General features: G+C 41.1%; 1 long non-coding RNA gene across 1 annotated transcript; it reads left to right on the top strand.

Annotated features, from left to right (window-relative positions):
* Positions 1 to 11,520: 11,520 nt before the first annotated feature.
* LOC121599660 lies at positions 11,521 to 13,224 on the top strand. Its single transcript, XR_006005715.1, has 3 exons — positions 11,521 to 12,089; positions 12,354 to 12,704; positions 12,795 to 13,224. It is a non-coding gene; the product is annotated as an uncharacterized LOC121599660 (long non-coding RNA).
* Positions 13,225 to 13,779: the final 555 nt, after the last annotated feature.

Raw genomic sequence — 13,779 nt, 5'->3', positions numbered from 1 at the left:
ATTAAGGAACAAACCCGTCCCAGTTCAAGAATCGATATAGCATGTACTCTAATCCATTGAAATGCTACTGATGAATATTCCGGCAGCAGCTGTTTGACAACAGAACAGTAAACAACAAATAATGAGAGCTGATCAGATGGTTAAAACAAGCGTAGACGGAGCGACCTTGCAGATGGGAATCAAGAACCCTTCCGTCCTTATAGGAGAGGGAGCGTCCTTCTGATAGACCACCGAGCCGTACAGAATTCTAGATATTACTTGACCCAAATTGGTTATTGATTGAACGTCATTTTAGTGCAATATTCAATTGTTTAAATAAAGGACTGTTTTTCCTATCGTTTATATTTAACTGAATGATCGTGAAAATCCCGCACCTAAAGAGGGTTCCGAACACAAGCTTCAACTTTGTGCATGAACAAATGCTTTTCAAAATATTACAAATATACAGAAGAACATGAGGCGACACTGAGCAACAATCAGCGTTACTCGCATGGCTCAACATACACCGATCGCTCAACTCGTGAGTATTGATCTTCATCCCCGAAGACGAACCCGAACAAGGACGTAAAACAAAGGCAGACGAGACCTCAGTTCGAGGGATGAAAGTAAATTATATTAATTCTCTTCAGTCCCAACCACCGAACGAGTAAAGTTTAAGTATCACCAACTATCCGAAAGTTCTCTCATCGATCTTCTCCCAAAAACAAATGGTAAAAACATTGTTTTTGTGAGGGGCATCCAAATTGGGTTTAGTAGAAATTTACGCACAATTAGGGACCACGTAGACGAACTGGTCCAGTACAGAACTTGTTTCAAGTGAGAAGTTTTAATAGCGACATTTTTTTCTAAAGAATGATGACACATTTTCATATAAAAGTTTCCAACTTTTCTGTTATGGATTTGTAGCTATCCGTTTTATGCGTATTTATGCTTTTTTGTGTTGAAATTTTTTATTTGTTAGTCTTGTTTTTTAAATATTTCTTGTCGGGGATCCCGAAGATAGAGATACTTAAATTATTCAAACGTATAAGTGCTCGATTTTAGTGATGGGTATAGTTGGCAAAAATCCCGATTCGATTCCATTCCGACTTCAAACATTTAAGAGCCGTTCCAAATCGTCCGGGGCCGCACGGAACCGTTCATAGTTGTATTCGTCCGGAGTCGGATTCATCCGGAGTCGGAGTCGGCTGGAATCGAAGTAGACCGAAGCCGACCAGAGTGTACGGGATTTGGAGTCGGTCGGGGTCGGTTAGTGTCTGGGCCGGAAACGGTATAAGGATGCTGTCGCAAAGTATTGTTGTCGTCGGTAAGTATTATTCTCAGAAACAAAGGTTTGTTTATGAAGTGCACGTGAAAAGCAAAAGATGAAACACTCTAAACGAAATTAAATACCGAATCCAGCTCCTGCCGACTCCTACTTCTGACTAGAGATGGGTTTTCCGGATTGCATCTACGGTTCCACTCCGGATTTAGCGAAGTTGATTCCAATTTCGACTCCAGAGAAATGGAATCGTCTGGGATCGTCCCGAATTGTCGGAATTTTATAATAAAATATGTATCAAATATCAAATCGTAGTCGACCGATACTTGTGAATGATTTACGACGACTTTACAGGGTTTCCCACGATTTATTGGTCAGTTCCCATGATTTTTTGGTGCGTTCCCACGATTTTTTGGTCGTATCCCATAGATTTTTGGTTCGTTCCCATAATTTATTGGTATTTTCCGATTGGATATCAATACAATTGGACCAAAAAATTCTGCGAAACGACCGAAAAATCGTGGGAACGTACCAACAAAATATGGGAACCCACCAAAATTGATGGGAACCGACCAATAAATCGTGGGAAACCCTGTAAGAACATAGTCGTTATAGGTTCGATTCCGGAATGAACTGAACGTATATACCAAATATGGGTACAACAATAAGTCACAGTTACTAGATCACCGGTCGGGTTGGGCCGGTCTGGTGGTACAGTCGTCAACTCGAACGACTTAACAACATGCCCGTCATGGGTTCAAGCCCCAAATAGACCGTGCCGCCATACGTAGGACTGACTATCCTGCTATGGGGGGGAGGAATCAATAAGTCACTGAAAGCCAACCCCACAAGTGGGTTGGCAGGCCTTGACCGGCATCGGTTGTTGAGCCAAACAAGAAGAAGAGAAGAATGAATTAAGAAATGTATACTTTTGTACATCTTCAATTTTTTCTCCAAACTTCATTTTACTTGTGGTCAAAATGCTGTCAAAAATTCAGACTCATCATTTAACCTCAAATGCGAAAAAATGCATTCAAACATGTTTGGAGCGCGCGCTGTTGCACGGTGCGCCATACGCCATCGTTCACCTGCACCACCGCACAAAGAACAGAACGCCCTGTACTTGGCGTTGCGGTATGTTCGGGATTTAAGTACTTTTTGAAAATCCGCAGTTTTTTATATGTACATGACATTTTGTAACGACATATCCAGAAACCGTAATACATGTTTTGTATCTAATGCGGGAGGTTTCAGCGTTATTGACAAAGATGTAATCGCGTTGCGTTGCGTTAACCTAAGATCACAGAGAATTTATAATATAGGATAAAACAAATTACTTCTATTTTTTTTTTAATTCCGATCGAGATAAAGTACAGTCTGCTCCCGAGTTACGCGGTTTGTGCGTTCCTGAGTTGAGTTGCGTTCAAATCCGCGTAAGTGGAGAACAGCGCAACTCGGGAACAGACTGTAGTTGCTTAAATCATTATTTTCTTTTACTTTTTAAATAACGAATTGTTTAATGTAGGGAGCTATGAGCTCTGGCAAAATTGATGATACCTATTTATTTTTAATTACTTGGTTTATGATTTTTTTAAAATTTTGTGTTGGTTATTTTGAACGTTTTATTATTAAAATCAATACAATGATTCTCAATTATAAAACTAAGTTGATGAAGATTGTATTCACCGTTTGAAATATGGGTCTGTGGCGATGCACAACAAAGGGATACAGGGTTTTCACTCGTTAGAAATACTTTGGGACCTTGTATAAAGACTTTCTCTAGAGTATGAAGACCAACATCTTGAGTATGACGCTATGATCCCCTTGTTCGACCTTGTTATTGGCGCTATATTGTGTGTCAAAATATTTCTACTTACTTACTTATCCGGCGCTACAACCGCTTTGCGGTCTTGGCCTGCCTCAGGAGTGTCCGAAACTGCTCACGGTCTCGCGCCTTCGCCTGCCAGTCCGTTATCCCGGCCTTAATGGCGGACGCCTCCACGCCATCTTGCCACCTCAATTTGGGCCTACCACGCCTCCTCTGTCCTTGTGGACGGCCTAAAAAGACTTTACGGGCTGGTTCGTCCGTTTCCATGCGTACAACATGGCCAGCCCACCGGAGCCTGGCGAGCTTGATACGCTATACGACAGTGAGGGCGCCGTACATCTCGTATAGCTCGTCATTATAGCGGCTCCTCCATTGTCCTTCCACACATACGGGGCCAAGTATCCATCTGAGCATCTTCCTCTCGAACGCGGCTAAGAGGGTTTCGTCAGATTTGGACAGTGTCCATGTCTCAGAGGCGTATGTGAGTACCGGAACTATATAGGTACTATATAGCCCAGCTTCGTCCGTCGCGACACGTTCTTTGACGTGAACTGATTTTTCAGGCTGTAGAATGACCGGTTGGCAGCCAGCATCCTTGCGCGCAACTCACCCGGCGCTCTAGCACCAATCGAACACGACATCGAACATGAAAAATGTATGGGATTTGACATGTTTGTCTTGTTTGTTTTTTTGTGTCTGACAGTGCACCTCCATATGATTATATGGGTTTGTTCGAGTCGGATGTCGTGTTCGATTGGTGCCAGAGCGCAGCCTCAGCTTCCATGCTATTGTCGTTGCTGACCTTTGACCCAAGATAGGTGAATTCTGGGACGACTTTAAACGTGCGTTCACCTATCTGTACATCACGCCTACGTAAATTCTGATTATTTATTGGTAGGCCCGCTGATGTTGCCACCATCAGTTTGGTCTTTGCCTCGTTTATCTGCAATCCGAGGTTCTCTGCCGCCTGCTCGATCCCTTGGTAGGCTTCTGCTACATAGGAGAGCCGCAGACCAATGATGTCTATATCATCAGCGTATGCCAGGATCTGGGTTGACTTATAGAAGATGGTTCCCGTAGTCTCCGCCCTCGAGTCGCGGATGGCCCTCTCTAGTGCCAGGTTGAATAGGAGACAGGCAAGCCCGTCTCCCTGGCGCAGACCTTTGTTGGTAGCAAAAGGTTCTGAGAGTTTTCCATCCACCCTCACCTGGCATGTGACGTTGGTCATAGTCATTCTAACTAACCTTATCAGTTTGGCCGAAATTACAAAAGAGCTCATAGCGTCGTACAGTTTTACCCTGGCTATGCTATCGTATGCGGCTTTGAAGTCTATGAAGAGATGATATGTGTCGTGTCTGTATTCAGCCTTCTTCTCCAAGATCTGCCGCATGGTGAAGATCTGATCAGTGGTTGATTTTCCGTTTTGGAATCCTCTTTGATAGTTTCCTACTATCTCTTCGACGTGCGGGACAAGGCGATCCTGAAGGATCAGGGAGAATATTTTATAGGCGGTATTCAACACCGTAATACCCCTGTAGTTGTTGCAGTCCAACCTATCTCTCTTCTTGTGTATGGGGTAGATGATGCCGAGATTCCAGTCACAAGGCATCGATTCGCTATCCCACACCTCAGCAACAATTTGATGAATCTCGTTTTCTAGTCGTAAAATATTTCTAACATGTGAAAAACCTAGTAAAACGGTGTACAGTGGCGCCAACTGGATTTCAAATGTCTAAAATAATGTTTTACAAGTAAATTGACCATTTTAGACAACATTTGATGTGATAGATATCGTAAATAGTACAAAAATGACCTATGGCCACGGATTGTTCGAGGCCGCTCCATAGGGCATTGTCCCATCGCTTAGACCTCCTTAGATGCATAGATTCGCCTCTAATTCAATTCTTTTATAGCGCATTACCAACCTTAACATGATGAAGAGCCAAGCCTGGCTAACTAATACTAAAGTACAGAAAACGCAGCATTAATGGATTATTTTGATTCATAAGGTATGACGCATACGTTTTTCCGTGTCAGACATGAATTCCAATTTCGTACACCGGACAATCTAACCTTCTACGGATGTTTCACAATTAGTCACGGATAGCTAAACCCATTGGAGACGATTCCTCCTACGGCAATTCTAATCTACAGCCAGTTGTGTAGCCATTGGTCATCGTATTTGGTTGTATAAATGTAACGTATTTCATTTAATTAACAAAATCTTTGCTGCTCTCGTGATGATTGAAATCCTTTCGTCGGTAGTTTCGCAATAAAAGGTTTCACAAACACAATCGATTCGATTTATGAGTTTAATATTTGTTTCCAATTCCATTCCACCCACAAACAGTTGCACGCCAGCAAATTTCAGTTCAACTTTGAGTTTCAAAATACTTGCCAGTCGATTAGGCAACCACCTTTCCGAAAAAGGCTTTCCGTTATCAAAGAGCAATAAAAACTATTACCATCTTATTCTTGCTCAACCGTGCGAAACCCGGGCCCCGGTAGTTATTAATTAATTTGTTTCGGTTCGCCTTTCTCCATTCCGCTGCACCTTTCCGGCAGCCTCTGCCCGGCGCGACCAGTCGCAGCTTCCGGCCATGGCGCCGAACCCGTTTGCTCCGTTGTTTCACATACACAGCAATGCATGGGTCCACATGCGGTAAACTCCCTCCGTACTTGGGCTGTTTGGAGGGAGTCCACCCTTTACCAAGAATCTTGAAGCGAACGAGTTTTAATCACTTTATTCGGAACGTTCGGACAAAACGTTCGCCATGGGAGGGGGAGAGGAGAGGAGGACGACGGGTGGGACGTTTTAAATCCCTCCGCCCCTTCGGCTGGCGAGGAATGGTTGCAAAAGGGTATATTGGTGAGGGAAAAGTTTCACGATTGCACGACTAAAAGCACCGCACCGTAGCGATAATGCGGTTCGCCACCCCCTCTCTGTTTTCCACTGAAACAGGAAGAGCAGCAAGGCGCAAAACGGATGACCTAAGATTAGGACCGTGGCGAAATTAAGCGGCGAGGATGTTTTTGGGGTCTGTTCACCACATCCCTTACCTCGCCCGGGGAGCAGGTTTGCTTTGTATGTGTGGGTGTGCCTGTATGCTTTGTTCTAATAGTTTCGAGGATTATAGCGAGATACTGAGTACAAAGTACTGGCGCGTGCAAGGGAAAGCGATAACTGTAGCGTATGGGTTTTCGCGCGCGCGACTGCTGCACGGATCGGTTTGGAGTGTGGGTGTGTATGGGGGGTTCAATTTCATGGTAAAGCTTGACTTGCGGTTTCTTCATCATATGTTCATTTATTTAGTGCGAACTGGTGGAATGATTTGCGTGAAAGCACACGGTGTTGGCGCAAAGGTGCGCGAAGAATCTCGGCGGTATCTTGACGCTAGACGCAAGGACTTATACATTATACGTTAATTAAACTTTGTAAGAGTCTTAATAATTATCACTTACCGTGTGGGTCGTTGTGGTTTGCTCGATACCGGTTTTGCTGGGGCTAAGGAAATGAGAGGGGTACCATCCAAATGGCACATGGCTTCAAAGAACCTGACGAACTATCTAGTCTGAAAAACACACTTACTTGAACACATACTTACGCATGTGTGTGTGTGTGTGTGTGTCTTTGTGTGCCCTTCATAATCAACATTATTATCGTTCCATTCACCGTCAGCCCACGATTCTGCCTGGCACGAAAATGGCAATCATTAACATCGGTTAAATGCAGATATTGCCACACAAACGTGTCTCAAACGAACCACCCATGGCGGTTTAGTGCCGGAACGATCAACCGTCTCCATCATGTACCGTCTCCTTCATCTTGGCCAAGCACCAAAGTGCGTGTTGTTATGGGTGCAACGAGTTTTCAAGGATGATTAAGAACGATGGTCGGCAGGGCGCCGAATACCGAAGACGGATTTGTTTCGTTCGCGTGCGTTGGTCGTTATCGTTTGTCGTTTGTTTGAGGAAATGGCACTAGTCGACCAATTAAATTAGAGTGTTTGCCCTCATTTGAGTGAGGTTTTAGGCCGGTCAAGCCGGTGGATGGTGCTGAATATTCATGAGCCACTGGTAGGGATGCATCCCGTAGTGAGATGAAGGATGGTATGTTGTGGGATTTTTATCTACATAAAAGAACATCTTCTCGCTGCTAGGTCAGAAAAATCACAAACCTAACTTTCCTGAATATGAATGAACTCAACTCTTGATGGGTAGGTAAAATGGATCGTGAACGTGAGTATACTGTTTGTTTCTTAAATATATTGTTTTATAGATAATATTTATGAATATGAATGTGAATATTGTATTTTCATTCAATCATGTTAAAATACCTGTATTTTTTGTATTATTCAACAGATTCAGGCATAAGGACAATGCCTGCATCTAAATTAAGACATTTGGTACACTTGCATGTAATATGCATGTTCAGATATGCATGTTCTGGTAATCAATTCCACTTCAATCATAATGTAAGTTAAAACATGAAGTATTAGCATTGAAATTAAACATATTTTTCTTTTGTAATTCTTTACTCATTATTAATCCATCATGGGGTTAAGTTCCGAATGGACCGTGGCCCGATACGTAGGACTGACTATCCTGCATTTTAATCATTCTAAAAAAGGTAAATAAAAAACAATAAAATGTTTTTAAGGCTATAGATCAACTTTATAAATCAACTTCTCAATTTTCTACTATAAAAGACCACTGTGCATACACATAAACACAGCTAAAATTTGGTTTAAACTTTTGCTATGCCATTAACCCAACTTATAAATTATGCCGAATTATTATTTTTTTAAATTTTAGTAACCAACTTAGTACTTTGCGTTTTATGATGATAGTGTTGAAAACTATAAAACTCGGAAATGTTTGCGAAAAAGAATTTCTCATGATTATTATTATTAATATACTAATGTTATTAGTACATTAGTATTTGGATACCTTATTAGGCATAGCGTTGAGTGGTATAGCGTGTTAGGTTTAATAATATGTGTGCGGGGATGATATACAGTGTAATGAATATTCGTAAAATAAAGTTAGTCTGTAAAACTCTCAAAACTCATGTCAAACATGTCCCGACCCGACTATGCATGTCGATGTGCATTCAATGTTGCTTATTGTTAATTGCTTATTCGGAAAGCTCTGGAGAATATCTCATTCATTCGCTACAGTTAGATATTACAGCAGTCGTGTAATGTACAATATTGTAATGCATTGTAGTAGTAAGTTTGAAGAGAAAATAGATGTTTCAACTTGCAACCTTTAAGCGTAAAAGTACTTTTATTAAAAATCTCTAATAAGTTTGGGTTCAGGCATTACAAGTGAAAAATATGAATCGTGGAAAATTGGGTAATATGGAATACGCAAACCGCCAAGGCAGGTTGGGATAATTTTGAATAACAGCATCAGGAGAAGTTTCTTACCATCAAAGTCTATTCCACGATGGAGACAATATTGATGAGCATCTGGGTGAACTTAAAATTTTTTCGGCAAAACGCTGGAACAAAACTGACTGAAGATCTTCTAGTAGTTCGTGTTTTCCGAAGCTAATTAAGTTGTAATTATGTACTGTCAACAACATTAGAAAACTGAGCCGAAAATGAATTGATGTGGCAGCTTGCAATTTTTGCAATTTTTAACAAAGATTACCAGCGGCGAGCTTCATCAGGGGCAAGTACGGTTGTTTTACCGAGAAAATGAAAGTGTGTAATCTAAACTGAGATGTATGGCGACCTTACTGTCGTACAGCGTATTAAGCTCGCCAGGCTCGGGTGGGCTGGCTATGTCATACGTATGGAAACGGACGACCCAGCCCGTAAAGTCCTTTTAGGCCGTCCACAAGGACAGAGGAGGCGTGGTAGGCCCAAATTGAGGTGGCAAGATGGAGTGGAGGCGTCCGCCATTAAGGCCGGGATAACGGACACTCCTGAGGCAGGCCAAGACCGCAAAGCGGTTGTAGCGCCGGATGAGTAACTAAGTAAGTAATCTAAACTAGCCTAGATGAATGTTGTCTAAAAGACTCAGAGTCTCTATGATTAATGAAACAAACGACTAAACTAAAATAATTAAACTAAAATGACTAAAGAAAGAAGAGTGACTAATAAAAGAAAAAGAAGAAAGAATAAGACGACCATAGTGAAGTGTCAGAAAATCAGAAGATTGCATTGTTCTTTACATCAGGTTTGATGAGCTTACATTCATTACCAGGGAGTGTGGTATTATAGACTCACGCAAATATGTGAGCAAATGAGACATATTTTTTGCGTATCACTAAATGCACCTCGAAAACATGGTAAACATGCAATAGTGGAAATTGGATGATGTATAATTATATTTGTTGAAGAATGCAAAGAAGATTACATTGGGTGATGTACTGTTCGTTCTAAATCTTGACATGAATGTTATATCGGTATGCAAACAAGGTCAAAAAGGAGCGTAAGTTGCTTTCAACAATTGTTCGGAACGTGACAATTTAAATGTAATAAATTATTTTAAAGATTTTGTTTAACCTTCATCGCCAACAACGATACTCAAATTTAAATTTAAATGATTTTCTTTAACGAGTAATTCTCAGAAACCACACAAATGACATTTTCTTCATTATCTTGAACATTAAATTTAAACGGATAAATTTTTGAATTTAAAATGAGCGAACCGCTCAAAATGCGTGTAACTATTTTCAACCATGCAATCTTAGCTCGGGCCGGTCTGGTGGTACAGTCGTCAACTCGAACGACTTAATAACATGCCCGTTGTTGTTACGCCTGGGAACAATCTGTTTATTTTGAGTAGCGTTTTGGACCTTCTTAGAACTGGCGCTAGCGTATTATAAGTTTTCGCCGCACAGTTTAAAAATTTGTCTGTTTTCTCTCGTAGATAATTCGCAACTAGCTTCCTCGATGGCGCGTATTCCTCGTCAGCTGATCAGTCTTGACCCCGCTTGACCCTTGTTTGACCGCTGCCGAATTTGTTTCTAATTGGCCCTATTTTTGGATCAGCTAGTTGTCTCGCCTTAAGGGTTATCTTTTCATCCTTTTCTAGCGTCATCTGGTGTCATTTGCTATATCTATTCAAGCTGTCCTTGACAGCTCGTTGTTTTGATAATGATAGGTGTATCTAATATGCACGTGGATGATATCGTGCCAACACCCGCCATGGGTTCAATCCTCAAAAAGACCGTGCCCCCATACGTAGGACTGACTATCCTGCTATGGTAACAAAAAGTCACTGAAAGCCAAGCCCATTTCACTAGTGGGTACAGGCAGGTCTTGACCGGCAGCGGTTGTTGTGCCAAAAGAAAAAAAAATCTTAGCTAAAAATGTACATGATAGCGGTCCTTGAAACAGCATAAGTCAAGGAATATATCACGCACCCAGTAAGGCCATCTGGTACTACTTGACTTGCATGTTTTAGCAATTAAGGAAATCACCAACGAAACCTACAATAGTTCAAACTAGGATTAATGCATCCACATTTGACTGTCATCAAGCGAGGACCAATTCTGAGAAGCGTAAGTAATTCTCGCAGTTGAAGTAGTGTAGGAGGCAAACAACATAAATAACTGCATACACCATTTGCAGAAGAAACTAGAACATTTTAATGTAAAAACTGTATTTGATTTACAGGGTTTCCCACGATTTATTGGTCGGTTCCCATCAATTTTTGGTGGGTTCCCATATTTTGTTGATGCGTTCCCACGATTTTTTGGTCGTTTCCCAGAATTTTTTGGTCCAATTGTATTGATATCCAATCGGAAAATACCAATAAATTATGGGAACGAACCAAAAATCTATGGGATACGACCAAAAAATCGTGGGAACGCACCAAAAAATCATGGGAACTGACCAATAAATCGTGGGAAACCCTGTAAGACAGAAGGATTTGAAAAATTATGCAAAAATACAGTGGCCTTCACCTACAGCCAGGCAACTCATATTTTCATCTAAATATTGACTCGATACTCTGTTGACAGCTCTTTAGACCACTTATCGGATAACTTTCTTCACATTTAGTTGAGGACACACTTTTTAGCTATGTTTTGTAGCTATTTGGCCGATATCTTGAAAAATCTCGGAAAGTGATGCACTAAGATTCCTCAGCTAAATGACCACATCTTCTTCTTCTTTTTTTGGCTCAACAACCGTTGTCGGTCAAGGCCTGCCTGTATCACTAGTGGTGTTGGCTTTCAGTGAATTTTGGATTACCCCCCATAGTAGGATAGTCAGTCCTACGTAAGGTGGCACGGTCTATTTGGGGCTTAACCCATGAAGGGCATGTTGTTAAATCGTACGAGTTGACGAATCTACCATAAGATCGGCTTACGCGGTTTATAGAACCTTGAAAACCTCAAATTTAGCACACATCTGGGGTAATGCATATTAAATAATAGGCGACCAATTTAGGGTGACGAAAAAAAGTCACAGTAGCCATGTTTAGCTGACTTATTTAGAAGGAATGTTTGTGAAAAGGGAGTCAATAAGTAGTGAGAAATTATGATCAACTATAGAAAACAGGCACAAATGAAGGACACAGAACTAGCTTAACTGTTTGTTTGAAATGTTTGTCTCAAAAATAACGAACTGAAAGCTATGAAGAGCTATGTAAGCATGACTCAGGAAGAGACGGCTCAGTGAAAGCAAGAAAAACAAGAACGAACATTTAACGATGAAATTTGGACCAATTTTAATGCAGTTGTAAACATTGTTCACAGTCAACAACCGAAGCATGGTCACTATAAATGAGTAATGAGGAATAGTATACATGTATATCAGACTACTGCTAGAAACAATGAGGTGGTACTCGAAGTTAAAGTTGGATGAAGAAATTGGTTTGGTCCCAAAAAGGAAAGGAAAATAAGGATATTCCTTACCAACGAATGTGTTGCAGCCAGATAGATAATTTGCTTTACTATAGCAGTAACTACAATGTTTGTGAAATTACCCAGGACGAAAAAGTTCACGTTGAATTTGATAGCAATATCCAGAATATGGTGTGAGTTTTCTACCAAGATGTCTTCTATTAGAGGCTTCAAGATGCCGAAGTTATTAAAAAAGGGACTGATAGCAGTGAGAAATAATTTCTATTGTTTAATTTTCGTTTTAACGCACAATTTATTCAGATTGTGAACATCCCGTGTTTATTATTGTTTTACTCTTCAGCATAACTGTAAATGTAAATGTATACAATGAATCGAAAGTCATAAACTCATTTGTTACATACATTTTTGTCACGCTAATCCTTCTTCTCTCCGTACAGAGTCAGCAATAAAACGAATCCAGCGATCCTCTGATTTTTCTACACTCCTCCGCATGTCTGAGCAAGGCGATCGCCTCGCCACCAAAACCGTGTACCCAAGCGAGCCAATCTCTGTTTCAAGCTAAGCTTGTTTTCAATCCACTTCACTATAGCCCAGTACACTTCTCATAAAATATTTCTTCGAGATAGTCCTCCGTCTTGAGGCAGAGACAACCCCGGCGGTTCCGGTTCCCAAGGAAAAGTGGAAGAGAAGCCGCAAGCGTCGAAAGATGACAAATATACGAAGAACTTAATCCATCACAGCCTGCGTCCACGAGAGCGGGTATCTGTTTATGGGGCGTGATAGGAAAGGTTGCTAGCATCAGCCCACACTGCATGGTCGTTTGGTGGTCGCATGTTGTTGTTTTTTCTTTTTTGTTCTTATTTTTTCTACGTTTGCAGTACCCTCTTCATTGGTAACGGGAATGGGATCGAACTCAAAGCCCAGATTTACGACGTTATTTCCTTCGGTGATCTAAAAATTATATCCACAAGGGATTTTTCTGCCGCGCGGCTAAGCCTAAAGCCGGTATGAGGATGTGTTTCAACGGGCACAAATGGGCCAAGGACTAGCTTTTGGGAGCCCGCTAGCGCCGCCTTCGGTTATACATTGTAAAAGGGAAAACACACACATACACATGCATACATACTTTAAAAAAGAGCACCATGTCTCCCTCCCTTGCGGTTCGATATGCAACATTAAATGTCTTATTAACTACGACGCTGGAGTGTGGAGTGAATATGTGATGGAGACGCCCGGTACTTTGTGCATGCTCTACCGAAGGCGATGTGTGTGATGGAATCAAAGATTATGAACACCATTTGAAAATGCAAACAGAATATATGATGTATTGAAATTGGTATTTAAAATGAATAGTTTAAACAAATAGTTAATGTATAAAAAAGCTGAAAATGATGTATTTTTACTTTTTGTTACATTTAAAGGACAAAACAAACGACATTGTTTCATAATGTTAATTAAAAACATGTTAAAAGTATTTAAAAAATAGATATATTTATCTATTTTTATTATTTTTTATTATTATTACATATTATTTAATTTTATCAGGCATTTTTGGTGCTTTTTCCGCTAGCATTACGCTTCGAGCCACTATTTGCACGTATGATATTTTAGCCAACACATACACAGTGCCAGTTGCGGCGCTGTGTTGTGAGTAGCGCTTCCCCAACACATCGAAATCAATCATCAAACAAGCCACCAGTAATGATTTGTTGATCCGTAGTAGCTTTCCGTACCGTCGCACCATCTGGACCGGGGCAGCCTAGACGGCATAGTAAAGCTGACTCACTATTACTACCACCCCAGCAACACATCATCATCATTGGCAGGGTCGCCCGTGACGGGGACTGTTCGACCACCTTCTCT

The sequence above is a fragment of the Anopheles merus genome, chromosome 3L (genome assembly GCF_017562075.2).
Source record: "Anopheles merus strain MAF chromosome 3L, AmerM5.1, whole genome shotgun sequence".
Lineage (NCBI taxonomy): Eukaryota > Metazoa > Arthropoda > Insecta > Diptera > Culicidae > Anopheles > Anopheles merus.
This window is presented reverse-complemented; position numbering and strand designations above follow the sequence as displayed.